At 38.6% G+C, this 22,540-nt stretch overlaps 1 pseudogene; it reads left to right on the plus strand.

The window, feature by feature from the left end:
* Window positions 1-864: 864 nt before the first annotated feature.
* LOC105480901 (mitochondrial transcription rescue factor 1 pseudogene) lies at window positions 865-1,673 on the plus strand (annotated as a pseudogene).
* Window positions 1,674-22,540: the final 20,867 nt, after the last annotated feature.

Genomic DNA, 22,540 nt, shown 5'->3' on the forward strand with positions numbered 1-22,540 from the left:
ATAGACTGGATTAAGAAAATGTGGTGCATATACACCATGGAATACTATGCAGCTATAAAAAGGAATGAAATTATGTCCTTTGCAGGGACATGGATGAAGCTAGAGGCCATCATCCTCAGCAAACTAAAACAGGAACGGAAAACCAAACAATGCATATTCTCACTCACAAGTGGGAGCTGAACAATGAGAACACATGGACACAAGGAGGGGAACAACACACACCAGGGCCTGTTGGGGGGACAGTGGGAGGGAGAACAACAAGATAAATACTTAATGCATGCAGGGCTTAATAGCTAGGTGATGAGCTGATAGGTGCAGCAAACTACCATGGCATATATTTACCTATGTAACAAACCTGCACGTTTTGCACATGTATCCTGGAACTTAAAGTAAAATTTTTTAAAAAACATTAATTTAACTTTGCCATAATTAACTCCTTGCTTGGGTGATTTCTAAATCTCAGAAATTACCACTAAAGAACTTATCCATGTAACCAAACACAACCTGTTCCCAAAAATCCAACAAAAATAATAATTTTAAAATATTTTAAACTTAAAAGAAAAGAAAGGAAGGAATACTTTGAAAGTAAAACTCATCTGCTTCCCAACTTCTTCAAAGGAGGCAATAATGTAGAGTAGGAAAAGCATGGATGATGGTGTTGACATGGGATTTTAAATCCACCTCCAATACGGTTCCAGGTCTTGAAGAACTCACAGTCCACTAAAAGACAGACACACTAACAGATTGATAATTACATAGGCCTTCCTATGCGCCAGGCATTGTGATAGTTTGTAAACAGGTAGAGGGTGGCCTGCAGTCAGCACAGCCACAGGGGACAAGAGGCCCTAATCTACAGGTTGTGCCATGGCTATGTCTAGTGTCAGACTGCTTGCCAGTGTCTTAAGAAAGCCAGATGCCTGGCTTGGACTCTTGGGTGTGCTCCAAGGGACACTTTCACACAAACTCTGTACTCCTGGACTCAATACTTATATTTTTTCTAGTACTAAGTTAAGTGCATCAAATTATAAAACCCTTTTCCATAATATTTTCTCACTGAGACTCCCAGGACTTGTAATATCTCCAGAACATATTTTTCCATTTTCTATAGGACTCAAAAGTAATATAAGCTCTAAAAAAAATCCACTGAAAAGTCTCCGTAAAAAGTGGAAGATGAAGAGGACGCTGATGAAGAAGGTGATTGTTAAGGAGATGAGTGAGCAGGAAGAGGAGCTTGAGGATGAGCCTACTATGGTCAAAGATTATAAAAACCTGGAAAAAGTAGTGCAGTCTTTTCAGTACAATGTTTTCCTGAGCAGAGGCCTCAATGTTGGGAGAAACAATGTGGAAGATGGATTCTACAAAGATGAACTCAGGCTGAATGGGGGAAAACTGCAGAAGCAAAGCAAAATGGTCAAGGTGGGAGACACATTGGATCTTCTCACTGGAGAGCATAAGGAAGCAGGAACAGAGACAGTGATACAGATTCTCCTTAAAAAAAAAAAAAAAAAAAAGATGTTTGAAGACAAGACTGAAAGTGAAAAATATAGAGCAGTGTTACGCGATGGTGAAAAAACTTAAAAGTTGCCTAAGAAGAGTATGTCTAAATAGATGAATTGCTTTATAGTGAGAAATAAAGAGACTGCATAAACATTGTGCCTTAATCGTCATAACAAACCTCTGAAGTGACGATAATAATACTCAGCATTTACTGCGTACTTGCTACGTGCCAAGCACTAGTCTAACCATGTGTCATGTCTAATGCCATTTAATTATCGTGATTACCTTGTGAGATAGGTACTGCTAGTATCCTTGTCTCACAGATGAGAAAATCAAGCCTTGGAGAAGTGACTTCCCAACGTTAAACAATTAGGAAGCCACAACATTGGAAATCAAACTTTCCTGAATCTTGACACTGCCATGACCACTATGATCAAGGGAAGCACAGGCTGCAGTGGGAGTGCAGAGGAAGAGTGCTTTACCTAGTCCTAGCCTAGCAACAAGAAAACGTTTCCTATAAGGAAGTCTTAGCTGAGACCTGAGAACAAATAGGAGTCAGAAGGCAGAGAAGGTAAAGGCATGTGCAAAGACCTGGACAGTTCCCAGGAATTCTGAGTAGTTTGGTCTGATTGGAGTATAAGAGGAAAAATCAAGACAGGAGACCAGAGGTCAGGTCAGGAAAAGTTTTGCTGTGTGTTGTATTCATCAGAACTGTTGTGGTTTCAAGAAACAAGTCTGTGGAGCTACCCTAGAGAGAATCAGAAATGTACTGGTTCAAGTAGCCTGACTATGGGAACCATGAAGTTAGATTGGTCTCCCTCTCTATCCTAGTTTTTTCTGTGTGGGCTTTATTTTCTCAGACCATCTTCTTCCACAAGACAGAAATTAACACTAATATTATCGCCTTCAGGATTGCCTTTCATAGTAGCCACAGAGATTCTTTTCTCTGAAGTATAATGTTTAATTTCCAAACATTTCAGGATTCTTCTAGATATGCCTCTTGTTGTTAATCAATAACTTATTGAACTGTGATCAGAGAATGTATTTATACTTAAGGTATAATTCCTTTAAAATTTTTTAAGACTGACTTTATGGTTCAGCATATGACCAATTTTGCTAAATGTTTCATGTGGACTTTAAAAGAATATACATTCTTTTATTTGGGGATGCAGAGGTGAATAAAGGCAAATGTGATCAGATTTGTTTATCATACCCCTCAAATGTTCTGCTCACTCATGGATTTTTTGTCCATTTATTCTGTCAGTAACTACAGTAAATGTGTTAAAATCTCCCACTATAACTGTGAACTAATTTATCCTTTTATTTATGTTAGCTTTCACTTTGTATACTTGAAGTTACATAATTAAGCAGGTACAAATGTAGAATTATTTCTGATAGGTAAACCCTTTTTAACATGATGAACTGTCCCTCTATCTCTACAACTGCTTTTTGTCTTAAAGTCTGTTTTATGTGGTATTAATATAGCTGTGTTAGCTTTCTTTTGGTTAATGTTTGTATGGTAAACAGTTTTTCATCTTTTAACTTCATCTTTTATCTCTCTGCATCCCTATGTGTGAGATCTTCTCCTTGCAAGCAGCATAAAATTGGAATTTATCCAGCCCGAAAATCTTCATCATTTGATTGAATTACGTGGTCCATTTATATTATATAATTATTAATATATTTGGGTTTAATCTACCATCTTATTTTCTACTTGTTTTGTATTTTTCCTTCTTCCTTTTTCCCTTCTTTTGGATTATTTAAATATTTTTGTTACATTTTTACCACATTTGCTTTTACTTCTTTTTTATTACTTCAACCATTACCCTAGAGGTTATAATGCACATCTTTGGTTTATTATATTCTAATGTAAATTAATTTTTACTTCTCAGACAAGGCAAGGCCTTAGAACAATTTAGCTATATTCACACTCTCCTACCTATGTGCTCTTATTGTCATAAATTTTAATTATACATATATATAATAAAACCCACCACATCTTATTATAATGAAGTTTTAATAATATTAATGTAGATTTACCTAAATGTTTATCCTTTGCATTAGTCTGTATTGCTCTGTACATTACCAGGCTTCAATCTAGGATTATGTTATTCTGCCTAAAGAATAGCTCTTAGCCAGGCACAGTGGCTCACTCCTATAATCCCAGCACTTTGGGAGGCCGAGGTAGGCAGATCACTTGAGACCGGGAGTTTGAGACCAGCCTGGCCAACACAGTGAAACCCCATCTCTACAAAAAGTACAAAAATTAGCCAAGTATGGTGATGCGCACCTGTAATCCCAGCTACTTGGGAGGCTGAGGCAGGAGAATCGCTTGAACCTGAGAGGTAGAGGTTGCAGTGAGCCGAGATCGCACCACTGCACTCCAACCTGGGTGAAAGAACAAGACTGTCTCAAAAAACAAACAAATGAAAAAGAATAGCTCTTAGTATTTATTTTATTGTGGCTTCATTCACAACAAACTCTCGCTTTTTGTCTGGCATTGTCCTTCATTTTTAAATGATATTTTTTATCATTTAAAATTTTAGGTACAAAATTTTAGGTACAAAAATTTTAGATTTTTAAAATTTTAGATTTTAGGTACAAAATCCTAGGTTGACGGTTTATTTTCTTTTTCAACACTTTAAAGATGCCATTTCAGTTTTTATTTCTCTCAAAAAATAACTGTCCATCTTATTGTTACTCCTTTGAAGATAATGTTTGTTTTCATTCTGGGCCCCTTTATTATTTTCTCTGGCTTTCATTTTCAGCAGTTTTGTTATGTACCAAAGTGTGGTTTTACCTGAATTCATCTTGATTTGGGTTCATAGAACTTCTTGGATCAGTGGTTTGATGTCTTTCGTCAGGTTTGACAAATTAGCTGACTTTCTTTCCTCAGGTGTTTATTGGCCTCATTTTCTTTTCCCTCTTTTTCTGGGGTGCCAATCACATATACATTAGGCCTTGTCCCAGTGTGTCTTACGGCATTTTCTGCATTGTCCATTGTTTTCCCTCTCCATGCTTTAATCTAGGTTTTTCTATTGGATCTGTTTTCCACTGTACTAATCTGCCCGTCCGTCTCTTTTTCAAGAATGTCAGCTAATTGGAATCATACAGTATGTTGCCTTTTCAGATCAGTTATTTCATTTAGTAGTACGCCTTTGCGGTCTCTCCAGGTCTTTTCATGACTTGGTAACTCATTTACTTTCATCACTGAATACTGTTCCATTGTCTGGATACACATTTTGTTTATCCGTTCACCTCTTGAAGACATCTTGGTTGCCTTCAAATTTGGGGAATTATGAATAAAGCTACTTTAAATATTTGTGTGCAGGTTTTTAGGTGAAAATAAATTTTCAACTCATTTGGGTAAGTACCAGAGAGGACAACTGCCGGATTGTATGGTAAGAGTATGTTTAGTTTTGTAAGAGACTGCCAAACTGTCTTCCAAAGTATTCATACCATTTTGTATTCCCACCAGCAATGAATGAGAGTTTCTTTTGCCCCACATTAGAATCGTGTTTTAGGTTTTAGCCGTTCTAATACGTGTATAGTGGTAGCTTATTGTTTCAAACACCTGTTTTTTGTTTTGACCATAATTTTAGTTGTTTTCAGCAGAAGTATGACTAAGATAAGCCTCTGCACCACACCAAAGAAGAACATGAGATTTCCTCTCTCCAATTCAAAGTTCAAAACTTCCGAGGAGAGGCTCTGATTGGCCCAAGTAGAGTCCAGTACTCACATCTGACAGGGGAAATGAGACTTATACGATGACAACCTCAATGCAAACTACATGGTTGAATTGGGCAAAGCATTTATTGGAAGGAAGGAAGCATTTCTAAAAAGCAGAAAGGAGTGTTGAGAACTACAATCAACGGGTATCTATCACAGCGCCATGCCGAGAAGTGAAAACTTTACCACTTTACCCTTAGCCTAATAATACATCCTTAAGGCAATGCATTGGCACTGACATGGATGAAACACAGAAATAATTATTCATCTGAACATTATCTGATATTGCCAGATGGCTTTCACTATAAATAACTTATGAAGAATATTTTAAATCATCCATGTTTTTACTATAGTATCATACACATTGTTTTCACTTAGATTTTTAAATTGACATTGTTTCCATGAGTCTGTAAGCATCTTCCTTAATAATTGTGAGTATAGTTGGGAATTAAGGACACAGTCTTTGGAACCAGACTGTTAGTGTCAAATTCCAGCTCTGCCACTTGCTAGATTTATGATCTTCAGTCAGTTATTTAACTTCTCTGGGCCTCAATTTTCCCACTGAAAAGTAAAGATACTACTAATACTTACCATACTGGCTCATTATAAGGATGAGATGAGTTCATACATATAAAGTGCTTAAAACAATAGATGTGTGTCCAAAACAAATACTTACTGTTATTGTTCTATTCTTACATAAACTTTTCAAAGAACCAGTCTTACATTAATTGGTGGTATTGGTTTCATTTTCTAATATATTAATTTATACTTTTTAAAAATTATTTTATACTGTCTGATTTCCTTAAGCTTGTCTTTTGAACTTCCTGGGACAAATATCTAATTTATTGAATTGCCTTCTTCCTATTTAATCATGAAAGAAGTTAATGCCATTACTTTATCTCTGATGATTGTTGTTTTTTCGTTATAATTTTTCATGTATCACTGAAGATTTACTTCTCTTTTTGACTCACGACTTGTTCAGTAAGATGGTTTTGGTTTGTTTTAATTTCCAAATGCTTGGTTTTCATTGTTGCTATAATGTGTATCTTTTGAGACTAGTTTCTGGTTTTATTATGTGTAGTCCAAAACCATGGTCTTTTCTGCTTTGGGGAATGTACTACATTTTCACAATGGCCTAACATATGAACTACTTCTGTTCAAATTATCTGGACATAAAGAAAGAAGCCATGTTATTTATAAATACAGATGTGTATACGTAACTGTTACATCATGTCCATTAGTTATGCCATTTAAATCTTCTCTGCCCTCATTTATTTTTTACGTGCCTGATTTGTCAAGATATGAGAGAGGGGTGTTTCTATCTTACATTATTGTTAAGAAATTTCTCCTTGCATTAAAGCTGTGATATTTGGCACACTGTTTCATGATGTCACATCTTCTTGTGAATTTTACTTTTATAAGTGTAAAATGAGCTATTAGTCCTATTTAGCATTTCATTATTTGAATTCTTCTTTATCTAAAATACAATTGCAAGCCCTTCTTTCTATGGTTTCTATTTGCTCTTCCCAGCTTTTCACAGTTGGACTTGTTTCTTCACTAGGTCATTGTACATTATAGGTAAGCTTTTCAATATAAGGATTTAACCCCTTAAAATTAACTCTTAGCCAGGCATGGTGGCACTATCTATAGTCCCTGCTACTCAGGAGGCTGAGGCAGGAGGACAGATTGAGCCCAGGAGTTCCAATCCTTCCTGGGCAAAATAGCAAGACCACATCTGTAAAAAATACATGTAAAAAAGTAATTCTTATGATAACATGTATTGTAATGTACTTGTCGCAATTTTTTGTTTCTTTGCTATTTTCTTCATTTCCTTCATTGTTTTCTACACAAACTTTTTTTCTCCCAGTAATTTGGAAGGTGCACATAATTTGTTAAAATTGCATCTGTAGTTATTTCTTAATAAGTCCAAAGCATTTGAAACAACACTTATCTCTTAGCCTTGGGAGTAGAACGCACTTTAGTTCTTCCTCCATGTAAAACGAGATCATCAGCACACATGTTCCTTCGCCTTCTCCTTTTCCTGCTTCTCCTTTCTCCCACCTTTATCAGTCAAACCTTAGATTAACTCAAGTCTTTATTTTCACTGATACATACTTTTCCCTGTTTCATTTCCATTTCCCGAGACACTTTCGTCAGAATTGGAAGTAGGAGAAAAATTGATATAATGTAAGTTTCTCTTTCCAGAAGGCCTCAAACAATGCTTTATCTGAAAAATAATTATTTTGCATACGTAGGATTCAAAGGATTTGTGATGTTATGTGATAAGTTTTCATTACATCCTATGTTTAGTGTTTTTTTTCCGTGTATAAGCATACCGCCAATGAAAGACGTGATAAAAGCATTTAAATGTCTCCTTATAAATCCTGTTGTCAGTTTAAGAATGTTATTCAAAATGTAATGGTCTGATAAGAATATAAGGTTTTTAGAAATCTGTTCTAAGAATCTCGCAGACACAAGCACAAAATACAGTTATACCAAGACTATTACTAGGAGCTCTATATTTAAATTTCAAATAACTGCAGTCAGAAAGCTATGAAAAGCATGAGATTCTCTTTCTTCTTATAAAAAGGAGACAATGCCTACTTTTGATTTCAAGGGAAGAAGGACAATAGAGAGGCAGAAAGGAAGCGGCAGAAAGGACAGTCAAAATTTCTCCTCCAGCTGGCTAGAAATAGATGAAGATGGAGATTCTCCAAATAAAGGAGACCAGCCCTAGGGGTGATACTTTGACATCAACTTAATGCAAGCAGGATGACTTACAAATAACCCTTCCAACTGAGGTCTAGGAATCCATTTAGAAAGAAATAAGGGCTTTTTGAAAAAGTTTTTGAATTTTGCCTAGAAAGTTATATCTTTAAAGAGAATTCTTAGAGACTATTTTCCTGTTAAATGATCTATTCATCTGTCTCTTCCAACAAAACGCTTCCTAGTTTGTGCTGTAAAACAAACCACAGTTGAATGGAAGGTTTTCAGTTACAGGACAGGTTCCCCAAAAAGCGAGCTCTGGGAAGCTCTGAATACAGGATGTTGATTAGGGTGCAGTTCCAGGAAGTAGAAGGGAAGGAAGCAGGGTTGGTCAGAGGAAGATGGTGGGGCGTGATACAGCCTCAGTGAACTCCTCAGCTGACCCCACAAGTAGCTATGAAGCTGGGATGGCCCTTCTTATAGCCGCCTCATGTTGAGATGCAGGTGGGCCCTCTTCCCCAAGAAGGCATAACCCTGGGCAATATGGCTGTCTTCAGCGAAGGCCAATTCCCAGAGAGGGCTAATAGCTAAGGGTTGTCAGCTAGCAGCCGAGGGACAAAAGTCTTTCAGTCCCAAAGGGAGATCTGTCCCGGCTGCTCAGCATTCACTGCAGGCTCTGTCCGGGCTGTCCTCATGCCACACCCTCTCACTCAGCACTCACACCCCCGACTGCAAATACCATCACTATACAGATAGCTCCTAAATGTATACCTTCGGCACAGAGATTTCTTTAGGACTCCAGACCCATATATGCAACTATTTCCTTGATATCTTCACTTGATGTTTCAAGACACCTGAATCTCAGCATGTCCAAAACTGAGACACCTGAATCTCAGCATGTCTAAAACTGAATTCATGGTCTCTGTTACGAACTAAATGTTTGGGTCTCCCTGAAATTAATATGTTGAAATGTAACCCCCAAAGTGATGGTATTAGGAGGTAGGGCCCTCATGAATGGGACTAGTATCCTTATAAAAGGGACCCGGAGAGCTGTCTACCTCATTTTTCCCCCACGTGACAAGGAGAAATCAGCCATCTGGAAAACCTGGAAGAGGGAATGCACCAGAACCTGACCGTGCTGGCACCCTGGTCTCTGACTTCTAACCTCCAGAGCTGTGAAAAATACATTCATGCTGTTTATCAGCCACCCAATCTGTGATGCTTTGTGGAAGTGACCGGAACAGATGAGGCAGCCTCTGCCCTCCAACCTGCTGCTCCTCCTGCCATGCCTGCTTCAGGAATCTGTCCCATCATCCACCCATTCACTGTTCTGGCCAGAAACCTGAGAAGAATTCCTGCCAACTCCTTCTTCCTCCTATATCCAATCACCAAGTCCTGGCAACTCTCCCTCCCAGATGTCATTTAAATCAGTCCACCCTCTGTCTCCACAACTCCACCCTGCTCTGCTCTGTCGCCTGATCGAATAGCTGTGCTTTCCTCCCCACCAATCCTACAGCCCACACAGTCTGTAAGATCACAGTCTCAAACCTAAAGTCAGCCCGCAAGGTGCTTTATGACTTGTTCTCTTCCTGCTCCTCTCTTCCCCATGAGCTTCCCTGGCCTCCCAAACACCCACTCCCTCCCAGCCCAGAGACTCTCCCCTGATGCTTCCTTTCATGGTTCCTCTTCAGGGAGCACTTTTCCCACTCCTTTAATTAATTCCTTGTGATTCTTGAGAGCCATTTAAATATTACTTCCTCAGAGAAGCCCCCTGAGGCCCTGGACTCAATCCAATTCCTTAGCACCCTGTTCATTGTTGAAATACCATAATACATAAAACTACATAGATAGTTGTGTAATTGTGACTTAATGAGAATGAGGACTGAGTTTTTACAATCTAAATATCAGTAAGCAGGGGTAGATGGGTAAATCTTGGTTCATTGCATATGATGAAATATTATGCAGTCATTAAAAATGATGACATAGTATACGGAATAACATGGGAAATGATTATGACATAATTTCGAGTAAAAAGAGGAATCAAAGTTGTATAGACATTATATAATCTCAACCTTGAGAAAAAATAAAGATTAAAAAAATACAAAAAACATTTATCGGATTTTTTTCTGGATGATGTTATAGGTGATTTCCACTATTTTTAAAATACTTTTTGTTCATGTCCCCAAATACACGCTTTTTTTTTTTTTTTTTTTTTTTTTTGAGACAGAGTCTCACTCTGTCACCCAGGCTGGAATACAGTGGTGTGACCTTGGCTTACTGCAACCTCTGCCTCCAGGGTTCAAGCAATTCTTCCACTTCAGCCTTCCAAGTAGCTGGGACTACAGGCATGTGCTGCCACACCTGGCTAATTTTTGTATTTTTAGTAGAGACGGGGTTTTACCATGTTGCCCAGGTGGGTCTCAAGCTCCTGACCTCAAGTGATCCACCCGCTTCGGCCTCCCAAAGCGCTGGGATTACAGGCATGAGCCACCATGCCAGCTACTACTTATTTTTAAACATGGGAAAACCATGAATAATTTTCTGCCAGAAAAAAATCCACTGAGGTCTAGAAAATATAATTGTTTAAAAAACAGTGCGTTTGTCACATACTAGGAAGCCAACATGATAAAACCAAATATTTGAGTATAAGTTTATTGGGTGTAATGAAAGAGCCCACGGAAAATTCCTTTTATGGGCCTGAAAGTCTCTGATAAACCAGAGAGGATTTGCAGAACGCAAATATCTATTGCTCTGAAACCAGGTGCAACAGGAACATGAGTGTCCCCTCCCAAAAGATGGACCATACATCTCCACCAAAGAAAGACAACATGTAGCATTTGCAAATTCCTCATGAAAAGTTTCTCTTTGTAGAGAAGGTATGCTTTTTTATATTTACATTAAAGAATAAGGGGAAAACAATAATCCCTCACTGACTCATACAAGGTAAGATGACCCTTGCCTAACAGTCGCCAAAATAGTTACATGTTAGTTGGTTCATGTAAATTCACTGCTTAAAACTCTCCATTTTTACATCTAACTGAAGAAAGGGAAAGTCCTCTAACCAGCCCAACATAACCCAATTTCTGGGTTATGTCTTCCCTCTCCTTCTACTGGACTGCTGCTGCTGCTTTTCTTTTCTTTCTTTCTTTTTCTTCTTCTTCTTCCACCTCCTCCTCCTTCCTTCTCCTTCCTTCTTCCTTCCTTCCTTCTTCCTTCCTTATTCCTTCCTTCTTCCTTCCTTCTTCCTTCCTTCTCCTCCTTCTTTTTCCTGTTCTTCAGCCCCAGGACCCTGCCCTTGACCCCAGCTATCTGCGTGTCTGGTTTGCTTACTTCTGGTTTTTATGTAAACATCACTTTCTATGTGAGGCCTTCCTTTGCCATTCTACTTAACATTGACTCCCCTGACACCCTCATCTCCTTCTCTCATGTATGGCTTTAGTTCTCCATAGCGCTTATTTTTTTAAACATACTGTATACTTTAGTTATTTTGTTTATCACTTGTCTTTCCTTAAAGATTGATTTTTTTTATGTTTTGCTCACTTTTGCTCCCCTGGTACCTAGAAAAGAATTTGGTACAGGATATAGACTCAATAAATATTACACGAATGAAGGAATGAAGGAATGAATGGATAAGTGTCTCACTTGAACCTGACTCACATAAGTAGGAGCCTTGTGCATGGATGTCACCCCTCCTCCACAAGCTGTGCCCCTAGACCAGAACTGAAGACTCCCACCTTCAGGCAGGAGTGGGTAGTACATGTTTGTAACTACTTGGCATTGTCTTTTGTTGAGTTGAGGTAATTTCAGTTTTAAGTTGGTCTCTGCCTCTTGATCTCTGGAAGATTCAATTTCATAGAAATTGTTTAAAAGAGGCCGGGCGCGGTGGCTCAAGCCTGTAATCCCAGCACTTTGGGAGGCCGAGACGGGTGGATCACGAGGTCAGGAGATCGAGACCATCCTGGCTAACACGGTGAAACCCCGTCTCTACTAAAAAAATACAAAAAACTAGCCGGGCGAGGTGGCGGGCGCCTGTAGTCCCAGCTACTCGGGAGGCTGAGGCAGGAGAATGGCGGGAACCCAGGAGGCGGAGCTTGCAGTGAGCTGAGATCCGGCCACTGCACTCCAGCCTGGGCTACAGAGTGAGACTCCGTCTCAAAAAAAAAAAAAAAAAAAAAAAAAAAAAAGAAATTGTTTAAAAGAAAAGAAAAATGTTCACACAAAAATCTGTACATGAATATTTATAGCAGCATTATTTGTAGTAGACAACAATGGAAAACAACCCAGATGTCCTTTAATGGATGACTGATGAAACAAACTGTGGTATCTCCATAGCATGGAATACTACCCATCAATACAAAGAAACCAACCGTTGATACATCCAACACGCCTGGATCTCCAGAGAATTACGCAGAGTGAGAAAGCCAATCCAAAAAGGTTATATAGTGCTTGATTCCATTGATATAGCATTCTTGAAATGGCAAAATTATAGAACTGTGGAACAGATGAGTGGTTGCCAGGGGTTAAGGAGAAGGTTGGGGACGGAGACAAGTGGTTCAGAAAGGAAATATCTCATTCACGTCCAGCCTAGGCAACACAGCAAGACCCCGTCTTGAAAGAAAGCAAGAAAAGAAAGATGAGAAAATTAAAAAAAAAAAAGACAGAAAAGAAAGAAAAATGAAAAAAGAAAAAAGAGAAAGAGAAATGAAAGAAAGAGGACAGGAGAGGAAAGAGAGATGGAGGGAAGGAGGGAGAGAGGGAGGAAATGTTCAGAATATGGCATATAGTAAATACTGAGACTAATGAAGTCACCCATAATCAAACTAGGCTATTCCCAGTTGTTAAAAAAAAAATTCACTAAACTTCATCAGATTCCAAGAATAATGGGGTCCAGTAAGAACACATTAAAGTCAGAGAAAGACCAACATGACACCTGACATTCTGGAAATCTTAGCCAGTGCAGTAAAGCAAAGAAAATAAGTAAAAGGTATTTACAGGTTGGAAGGAAGAAATAAACGTCTCATTTATAGATGATTGTAGAAATCCCAAAAAATTCTGTATACCAGCAATTAACAATGGAAAATTCAAGTTAAAAGTGCCATTCAGAATAGAACCAAAAATCACAAAATATTTGGTATACATCTTACAAACTATGTGCAAGATCTGTAGAGTGACAACACAACACATTCAAAACCTAACAAAATGTAAAAAGACCTAAATAAATGAAGACATATCCCATGTTCAGGAATCAAAAGATTCAACATTGTTACAATGACAATTTTTCCCAAACTGATCTATAGGTTTAATGCAATTAAATAAAAATCCCGAGCGTTTCTTGCAGAAATCAACAAGCTAATTCTGAAATTTATATAGAAAGGCAAAAAAACTAGAATAGCCAAAACAATTTTGGGGAAACACCTTACGCTGTAAGACATGATACTTAACTTCTAAAATTACTATAGCCAGTCATAGGCCAAACCACCCCAAAATTACTATTGCCTCAAGACAGTGTGGTATTGGAGAAAGAACAGATACCTAGATCAAAGGAACAGTATTAGAGCATCCAGAAATAAACCCACAGACATATGATCAATTGATATTTTAAAGGAATCTTTGTTTATTATATATTATTATAATAAGTAATAACTTAGCCTAAGAATTAGGATACAGTTAATTTTTTTTAGATAACTGTAGATTCACAAGCAATTGTAAGGAATAATAGAGAGATCGTGTGTACTCTTTACTCAGTTTCTCCCAGTGAATATCCCAGATGTGATTTTGCAAGATGTCACTTACAAAACTACAGTGAAAAATCACATCCAGGATATTGTGATTGATATGTGCAAGACATAGACCAGGGATCTCTCATGTTGCACTTACATAGCCACATGCACTTCTCTCCATCCTCAACCCTCTCCTTAACCCCTGGCAACCACTCATCTGTTCTACATTTCTATAATTTTGCCATTTCAAGAATGTTACATAAATGGAATCATATAGTATATAACCTTTTTGGATTGGCCTTCTCACTCTGCATAATTATCTGGAGATTAAAGTGTGTTGGATGTATCAACGGTTTGTTTCTTTGTATTGATGAGTAGTATTCCATGCTATGGAGATACCAGAGTTTGTTTCATCAGTCATCCATTAAAGGACATCTGGGTTGTTTTCCATTTTTGTCTACTACAAATAACACCACTATAAATATTCGTGTACAGATTTCTGTGTGAACATAAATTCATTTCTCTGGGATAAATGCCCAATCATCGGGTTGTACAGTAGTTAAATGTTGCATTTTTTCAAAAGTTGCCAAACTATTTCTCAAAGTGGTTGCAGCATTTTACATTCCCACCAGCAATGTATGACAGCTCCAGCTGCTCTGTATCCTCACCAACTTTTGTTATAGTCAGTATTTTTTTATTTCATCCATTCTAATAAGTGTGTAGTGTTATTTCATCATGGTTTTAATTTGCATTCCCCTAACAACGCAAATTAGGGAATTTGCATTTGTTCCTCCTTAGATCTATGATCCATTTTGAATATTTCTTTTATATAAGATGTGAAAGCTGGGCATAGTGGCTAACACCTGTAATCCCAGCCCTTTAGGAGGCCAAGCCAGGCAATTGCTTGAACCCAGGAGTTCAAGACCAGCCTGGGCAGTATGGTGAAACCTTCTCTCTACAAAAAAAAAAAAATACAAAAATTGGCTGGTCATTGTGGCACATGCCTGCAGTCCCAGTTACTCGGCAAGCTAAAGTAGAAGGATCGCTTGAGCCTGGGAGGTCAAGGCTGCGGTGAGCCATCATCACACCACTGCACTCCAGGCTAGGCCAGAGTGAGACCCTGTCTCAAAAAAAAAAAAAAGGTGAGGTTTAGGAAACGTTTACTTTTTCGCACATGGATATCCAATTGTTCCAACACCATGAATTGAAAAGACTACCCTTTCTTTATTGAATTGCATTTGTACATTTCCTTTATAAAATATCAGCTGAGACTTATGCTTCCAGGGAAATTCAGTAGACATACTTTTCCCTATTCCTGTCTCCAAGTATTAGAAACTAAAAACTTGGAACATTATATATAAAACAAACATAAGAACACTCTGAAAGCTATAGAGAACAGACCAGTTAAGAACCTCAAAGCCCAGGGAACAACACAGAAGTGAGTTCTTAGGCTTTCTTTTTCTTTCATATATTCCAGACTTGAAGCTTAAGAAGCCAGGAACCTGGAAATGCCAAAAGGCATAGACAATTTAAAAAGGCCCAACAAAAACCAGCTCTCTCTATGTGAAGGACCAGGAAAGGAACAGCTGAGCAAGACAGAAAACTTTACGATGATAACCACTCAACTAGTCAAATACCACAGAAAAAACTGGGGCCCCAACCACCTTAACAGCAGTAAGGGCTTAGTAGGAAGCCCAGGCTTTCACACTCATGAAGCTGTGCCGATGTGCCCCAACACCCCCAGTGGGGTGAAGCCAGAAAAGGGAAATTAGAGGGCCCAGAAGTTTACCCCACTAACCAGTAATGAGTCTTCTTTTTCCTCTTCATTCTCCTGCTCTCCCCACTGACCCAGTGTCAGTGGACACCACATGAGAAGCCAGAAGGCAGGAAAAAGAAAACAGAAAAACACAGACAAAAAATAACAAACAGAAAAAAACTAAAATAAAATGGAAAACTTAAGTACTAACATTAACTACATTAAATGTAAATGATCTAAATATATGCATACCAATAAAAGACTGACATTGGCAGAGTAGATTCAAACATGACCCAGCTATATGTTATCTATAAAAAACTCATTTCAAATATAATGATATAGGCAGGTTGAAAGTAAAAGAATGGAAAAGATATAATAAAATGAAAGCAGGAATATTTATGTTATTATCAGATAAAACAGACTTAAGAACAAAGAAAATTACCAGACAAAAAAGGGCATTATATAAAGGATCAATTACCAAGAAGATTTAGCAGTCCTAAATATGTATGCACCAAATAATAAAGCTGCAAAATATGTGATGTAAAAACTGTGAGAACCTAAAGAATAGAAAAACATGTAACTGGAGACATCAACACACCTCTTTTAACAACTGTTAGAATAACTAGACAGGTAATCATCAAGAATACAGAAGAACTCAGTTATCAACCAAGAGAATCTAATAGACATTTGCTGAACATGTTGAACACTTACCAACAGTAGAATATATATTCTTTTCAAGTGCCCATGAAACCTATACCAAGATAGGCCATATCATTGGCCATCAAACAAACCTCAACAAATGTAAAGGAACCAAATTCATACAGTGTGTGTTCTCTGAGCACAATGGAATCATGCTAGATATCAATAAAGAATAACAGGAAAATCTCAACCATTAGAAAGTAAACAATGTATTTCTAGATAATCTACAAGTCAAAGAGGAAATTTCAAGGAAAATCAAAAAAGACATTTAAGTAAACCAAAATGGAAACACTTAGAATCTGAGCTATTCCATCAGGAAAGAAAAAAAAGAAAACACAATGTATCAAAATCTGTGGGATACAGCTAAAGCAGTGCTGATAGAAAAACTTGTCACACCAAATGCATATAGTAGAAAAGATGAAAAGTCTCAAATTAATAATCTAGGCATTTCTTTTCAAGAATATAAAAAAGAAGAACAAAATAAAACCAAAGCAAACACAAGAAGGGAAATAGTAAGTAGAAATGAAAGAAACTGAAAACAGAAAAATGAGAGTTCCTGGGTAAATGAAGGATGGCAAAATCATCTGGCCATCATTCTGTCTTCTTAATTGTCCAGTGTCTCTCCAGGACACTGGAGGATTTCTTTTTTTTTTTTTTTTTTAAGACATTCAAGTCTTGCTCTGCCACCCAGGCTGGAGTACAGTGGTGCAATCTCGGTTCACTGCAACCTCCAGGACACTGGAGGCTTTCTAGCGGGCATTTCTAGCTAGTGCAACCGAAGTGGATGATATGGGGATTAGACTACCTGCTCAAGTAACTTGCTTGTGCTCTCTGGTCCTGCTCAGTCTTCAATCCCAGATGCACTATTTCCATTTTATGATTGTCTACTGCTAGTACTTCAATTTTTTTACTTGATAAGTCTGATAGAATCCTATTTATAAAGTGAAGTCTCAGATCCATAGTCATTTGGTGCCTCAAGGCCAAGCAATCTGTCTCTACCAGAATCCAGAATCATGTCAGAAGCTGTTTTTCTTTTTCTTGTTTTCTTTTTTTTTTTGAGACGGAGTCACCCAGGCTGGAGTGCAGTGGCACGATCTCGGCTCACTGCCAGCTCCACCTCCAGGTTCACGCCATTCTACTGCCTCAGCCTCCTGAGTAGCTGGGACTTACGCCCGGCTAATTTTTTGTATTTTTAGTAGAGATGGGGTTTCACTGTGTTAGCCAGGATGGTCTCCATCTCCTGACGTCGTGATCCGCCCACCTTGGCCTCGCAAAATGCTGGGATTACAGGCTTGAGCCACCGCACCTGGCCCAGAAGCTGTTTTTCAAAAGGCATTTAATTCTATGCCATGGACTGCATGACCCTGATCCATAATCCCATTACAGGGCCCATGTTAGGCTTTCCATAAGCAACATACTACATCTTTTATCACTACTGACATCTCTAACATCATAAGGTCTTCCAGATCATATGACTCCAGCAGCAGGACTGCTTACAACACAGCCTGAACCTACTGCAGAGCCCTTTCCTGCACTGTGTCACACTCACACAAAGTTAACCACCTTCTGTGTCATATATTAGGTGTAATATATGCGCCACATCAATATTCCTAGATGAACAATATATTACTTCCAGAAATACAAAGAGGCCTACCATGCATGTGCTTCAGTTTTTGTGGTGAGGGATTCAAGATGTGAGCAATGATTTTTACTCTGGAGGGTATATCCTAGCATACCCATGGCCATTGGACCCCTAAAAATATCACTCAAGCTGTCTACATTGGACTCCTAAAATCTTCACCGAAAATCCAGGCAGGTCCCTGAATCTTTGTAGCATTTATCTTCCACCCTTGGGAGCACACACGTCTTTTACCAAGGCCTCCAGTGTATGAGCCACCTGTTGCTTGTTCTGCTGATCAGCATAAAGTTACTAATGTAATGATCAGTATGAAATTCTGTGGGATGAAAAAACAGTACAGATCTCTTTGGACTACATTCTTATGAAAGGTAGAAGAGGGCTGGGTGCGATGGCTCACGCCTGTAATCCCAGCACTATGGGAGGCTGAGACAGGAGGATCACCTGAGGTCAAGAGTTCGAGACCAGCCTGGCTAACACGGTGAAACTCCGTCTCTACTAAAAATACAAAAAAATTAGCCGAGTATGGTGGCACATGTCTGTAGTACCAGCTACTCAGGAGGCTAAGGCAGCAGAATTGCTTGAGCCCAGGGAGCAGAGGTTCCAGTGAGCCAAGATCGCATCACTGCACTCCAGCCTCAGCAACAGAGCGAGACTCCGTCTCAAAAAAAAAAAAAAAAAAGGTAGGAGAGTTAACATAGCCCTGAGGCAAAACCTTAAGTAAATATTGTCTGCCCCATGTGAATACAACTGTTTGACCTTTTCTGATTGAAATGGAAAAGCATGCATTTGCCGTATCAATTGCTATATACCATGCTACTGCTCTAACAATGGCATCTGTCTAGCAAAGCAGCTGTGTTCAGGGCTACTATTCAATTAACTCTGCAGTAGTCTACAGTCCTTTGGGTCTTTAATGGTAGCAATAATCTATCACCCTCCTCCCATTCCACAGAATGTGATCTTGTTTTATTATTATTATTATTATTATTATCTTGGCTGGGAGAAAGGAGGCAGTTTTAGGCATTTCTACTTGTCCTTCCTCACTGTTATAACTCTTACTCCACCAGACAAGCATCCTGTGTAGGAGTTACTCCAACTGCCAGGTATATCAATTCCAATTATATACCCAGGGCCTGGGGAGATGGCTATTGGGTAGGTTTCTAAACCCGGTGGGCCCATTGTAAGCCAGACTCTAACCAAGATTCCATCTATTACCTGGTCCCTAGAAGCTTCCACTCTAACAGGGGTGCCATTAGATATTTTGGTGCTCTAGGTATCAATGTGAACTTAGAATCTATGTCCAATAATCCTGAGTGTTCTATTTTCACAAGTTTCCCAAAAAAGTGCCCCCAAGTCTAGAAATCATTGATGATCTACAGTCTTATATTTTACCCCCTTTGATCAAGCACCTCACCTCAAAATCCAATATCTGATCAGACTGGCCAACCCCCTTGCTTATGCCAATATATGCTAATTCTTAGAGCTCTTTCTGTGTATTCTCTCTCTCCTTCCTTATCTGACCCAGGCACTTTTCCAGTTGGGTTACACTGGGATTTAATCTTAGTCGAATGCCTATTGGCCAGGAAAGGGGGTGAGGAAAGCTACTGAGGAGAGAAACGGTTGCCTTGAAGGTGGGAGGGCTTCCGCAGTACCTTCCAACACAGGAGAAGAGTGGGCCAACTCTGTGAACTTGAAGAGCTCATGGGAATCCATGCAGAAGTTACTTACTACACATTCCAGTCTCAGATTTCCCTAACCTGGGCCCTGATTTTGGCATAGCAGATGTGCCTTGACTGACCTTTTATACATCTCTGGAGCTCTGCAGCTCTATAAGATGTTCTATTTGCCACTCCTTAGGTCTGATCTCCCACTGCAGCTTCACTAGCAGAGTGGTCCTCCCATTTATGCTGTAACTGCTTGCTAATGGATATATATTTTTTACTATCCTCTCAGCAGCGTGTTAATACAACTTAGCAGTAGCTAGTGCAGTGAACTATCTTTGAAGGCATTATTCGCCCGTATTTTTCAAATGCCTGCATAATCACACCTGCAAAAGCACTGCCCTCAACTAGGAAGTTTTTCCAAATCATGTCAGATGAAACCTTTAAAAACAGGACTACCGCTATGTGCCAGGTACTATCCATACCACACAGGAAGGCGTCTCTGACAGCTGGATGGTGAATATGCCAAGTCAGTGTCCCATCTCACTGCCCATTATCTCAGACCATTCCTGACATTGCCTGTGTTAGTCTGGGTCCTCCAGAAGCCAAAACCAAGAAAGAATTAGATGCGCAACATATTTACAGGGAAAATGTCTGTGAGGAAAACTGAGAGGGAGCCACGGGAGCCTGGGAGAGTCATCACACCATGATGAAGAACTAGACGCTTAGTAGGGAAGAGAAGGAAAGAGGGTTGGGTAAGAAAAGTCTCAGGCTATCTCTGGTGCAGTTCTAAGAAATTTTCAGGAAGACAAATGGAGAACCTTTGAGGCCTGTCTTGCAGAAACATACCTGCCTTAAAATCCTTACCATGCTTAATCACTGGCTTGGGAGCAACTTGTTAGGAAGAATGGCTTCATACAAATGTAGCAGAATTCACAATACAGCACAGCTGGGCTATCAGTAAACTATGCCCCTGTGGTGGGAAATCTGAGCAGCACATTTTCATGGTTGCCATAGGTACAGTCCATGAGTCAGGAACTGGAATACTACTGCAGCAGCATACCACCACCTAACCTGGCATTCTCCCTAAAATAAAACGCTGCACTAGTAGTGCTGTTCCCCCTCTACTCCCAGGCTGTCCAGCCATCCTACTCGCACAGACCCACTCCTCATCTCAAGACCATTATTTAACTATTTTATAAATTTATTCCCATAAGATTTCTAGATTACCCAAGACTTTTCCCAAATTTTAACATTTCCTCAGCTTATACTGGATGTAAAAATACCCTGAATTTAATTAGTTCCTATGCTTAAAGATTCCACTGTTTTTTGTTTTGTTTTCTTTTCTTTTCTCATGAAAGTTCACCTGAAATCTTTCAGGTGACCTGGAATAAATGGCTGAATGATATTTTGAAGTACTGACGTTTCTTCTCTATTCTGCACTCACCAAAATTTTTCATTTAAAACACGAGAAGATCTCTTCTCTCCCCTCCCTGCACAACTAAGCATGAAACAATCACGGCAGAACCCAAAACATAAGTTGCAAATATTAGACTACCGGGCTAAAATAAAATGCCTTTCATCTACACAGAGGAAGGAGTCAGATATAGATTTGGTAAGTGAATGTTTCAACTCATGAAAACCAGACAAATGACACTATGGCCTGGAGATGAAGAGAAGGCAGGACCACAATGTAGTCTGAAGTCTTTAATGTAGTGGGGGTGGGTCATTAGCCCCTACCGAAATTATAGAACAGAAATAAGTTACAGTATTGCAGCTAATGTTCAGTGATGTATCAGTAAAGTCTTATGTTTATTATCTATTTAACATAACAGATTGAACACATATTCACTAGAAATTCTTAAACAAAAATTAAAAGATTTAGAACAAATATTTAGAACATTCATTTCAGTGACAGTCTTCATTCCTCCATGGTTCTAGAATAGCAAAATAAACTGAGTTTGTATCCAGTGCTAGACTCTTATTTTAAATCTAATAAATAGTGATATACCTAATAAATTAAAACAGACTACTATGCCAAGTTGTATAAGTCACATAAATGTAAACATACATTGAAGCAAACCTAAAATCCTCATTCACATTCACTACAAAACTTTATGCAGCATAAATTACAGTATAAACAGTGTAAATATGTCTCATTTTGCAATAGACTTCAGTTGCATAAGGTAAAACTTGAAGCTTCACCCAAGGATTTAGCAGCCTGAAATTTACCCAGCATAATATAAAGAAGTTGTGTTACCCTCCATGCAGGGAAACTTGAGAGCCCACATGGCAAAAAAAAAACCTAGGCCATTTCCCCAAGCAATGTGTCCTTCCATCTGGAAACAGGTGGATTTGATAAATAGTCACTAGAAGATCATGTTACCACAAATTATACACTGTTGTAGCCTCCCGAAGTAATTAAGTTATAACTATTAGAGGAAGAAACAAAACTATGAATTATTTTACAGTCCTTACAACTTGTACTATTTCCTGAGAATTTTGTATAGTAACACTTTGTAATACCTTTGTAAATAATTTGGAAGCCCACCCTCTCAATGCCCCCCAAAAAGAATGGATGTCATCACTGTAATCATCCTGGATAAAAAAGCACCTGCCACTCCAGGGGGAAGAAGCAACCAGAGTACACAGAATTTGATCATGAACAAGCCTCATTTTGTCTTTCCCTCCTAAGTTTCCAGTTCCACCTAGGCCTTTGATTCAATTCAGAAAGAGAGACCATACCAGCAAAAAAGCAGAAAAACTGGCGGAGGTGAAAGTTGATCACTACTTAACGTTGAGCAGAAAATAAGGACTTATTAAGCAATACTTCTAAATGATTTTCAGAATTCTAATCCTCTCATTCATTGACTTAAAAATAATGTATCTATTACTTAGGGGTCTGGCAAGGTAAAGGGCATCTCCTCTGATCTTTGCCCAAAAATTTTCCTAAAATACTCCATATTATAATATAGTCCATTATAATATATCCATATTATAAATGCATATATTTACTAACTTTCCTTAGGATGAAAAGATGGCTTAAATAATCATTCGCTTAGTTTTAACACCCAAAATAATGGTTGCTATGTAAATTCTAAGGTTTTTTCCCATAAAATAATAAAGAAGTTTACAG

The sequence above is a fragment of the Macaca nemestrina genome, chromosome 6, assembly GCF_043159975.1.
Source record: "Macaca nemestrina isolate mMacNem1 chromosome 6, mMacNem.hap1, whole genome shotgun sequence".
Lineage (NCBI taxonomy): Eukaryota > Metazoa > Chordata > Mammalia > Primates > Cercopithecidae > Macaca > Macaca nemestrina.